Source organism: Microtus ochrogaster, chromosome 10 (genome assembly GCF_000317375.1).
Source record: "Microtus ochrogaster isolate Prairie Vole_2 chromosome 10, MicOch1.0, whole genome shotgun sequence".
In the NCBI taxonomy this organism is placed as follows: Eukaryota; Metazoa; Chordata; class Mammalia; order Rodentia; family Cricetidae; genus Microtus; species Microtus ochrogaster.
The window spans coordinates 63660322-63661954 of NC_022016.1; the positions used below are offsets into that span (position 1 = coordinate 63660322).

The 1633-nt window shown below is 46.6% G+C and overlaps 1 protein-coding gene across 2 annotated transcripts in view; it reads left to right on the forward strand.

Annotated features, from left to right (window-relative positions):
* The window catches only part of Ccdc30 (coiled-coil domain containing 30), an 81984-nt gene that overhangs the window by 60132 nt on the left and 20219 nt on the right, over positions 1–1633 (forward strand). The window lies entirely within an intron of this gene.

Genomic DNA, 1633 nt, shown 5'->3' on the forward strand with positions numbered 1-1633 from the left:
GTTCAATTCCCAGCAACCACATGGTGGCTCACAACCATCTGTAATGAGATCTGGTGCCCTCTTCTGGCATGTGGGCATACATGGAGGCAGAATGTTGCATACATAATAAATAAATCTTTTGTTTTTAAGGGGGAAAAAGTGATCTGGGGAGTTGGGTGATGTGGACAGGTGGCTTAGTGGTTGAGAACACTTGCTGCTCTTACAGTGGACTGGGATTTGGATCCCAGCCCTTTGCCAACACAGTCCTCTCCCAGGCCCTCACTCGTCTTTTCTGAGGTGGAAGTCTTGCCCAAGCTGGTCTCAAAGTTGTGGGATCAAGAGATGTTCCTACCTCCGTGTCCCAGATTTCCGGGACTACACGTGAGCCTACCAGTCTCAGCAGGACCCAGTGTCTGTAGTGGATATAGCGATGCCGCGCCGCCTGTCCTTCCTTGTGGGAGTTGACATCATCCACAGTTCAAGAGTTCCGCCTATTCATCATCAGACTTACCAGATATCTGGCACAGAGTTGTTAATGATGTTATAATAATATAGTAATATCCTGTGTTGTCCTTTCAATACCTGCGGGACCAATAGAGATGGTCCACATCAATTTCTCTATTCTGTGCATCTTGGTTCTCCTCCCTAGATAGAGATTTTATCAATTGTATTGGCCTTTTCAAAGAACTTCCTTTTAGTTTTATTTCATTTTCTCTATTTTTTTTTCTGATTCCATTTATCTGCCTACCTCCCCACTCCACACCTCTTGACAGGGTCTCATGTAGCCCAGGCTGGCCTCCGATTCACTATATAGCTGAGGCTAGCATTAAACTCCTGATCCTTATGTTGCCACCTTCCATGTGGCATGGGGTTACATGTGAGCCACCCCACTTGGTTTGAGACCACAGAGTCTCACTTTGTAGCCCAGACTATCTCGGAACTCACTATATACCCAAGCTTGCCTCAAACGCACAATTCTTCTGCCTCAGCTTCTAGAATACTGGAATTGCAGGCATGTACCACCACACCTGGCTGAGGTGCTCATCTTATTATTCTTTTCTTCTGTTTGTCCTGGGGTTCTAATCCTAGTCTTCCTCTGGCTTCTTATGGTGGAAAATTTAGAGTATTGGTTTTAGAGGTTCCTTCCTTTATAACATACATATTTACTGGTACCAGTTTCTCTGGTGCATTTCACAAAGTCTGTATGTTCTGTTTCCGTCTAATTCAAAATATTCTTGACTCATCATGAAACATCCTTGCCTCTGTAACACTTGGGAGTCTGTTGACTCTGGACATCTGCGGTTTTCCGTTGATGCTGTACAGTTTCATAAATACTATCATTTTAAATTGTTGTATAGTAATCTCTTGCATAATGACAGTTAATCTTGGTGGTCAAATTTCCCCAGCAGTGTGGCTCAGCAGTCCACGAGGCAGCCGTAGCAGGTGTCGTTTGTGCACCAGCACCAGCACCTGCAGTGTGTGGAGGCAGCTGTAGCAGGGTGTCGTGTGTGCACCAGCACCTGCAGTGTGTGGAGGCAGCTGTAGCAGGTGTCGTGTGTGCACCAGCACCTGCAGTGTGTGGAGGCAGCTGTAGCAGGTGTCGTGTGTGCACAAGCACCAGCACCTGCAGTGTGTGGAGGCAGCTGTAGCAGGT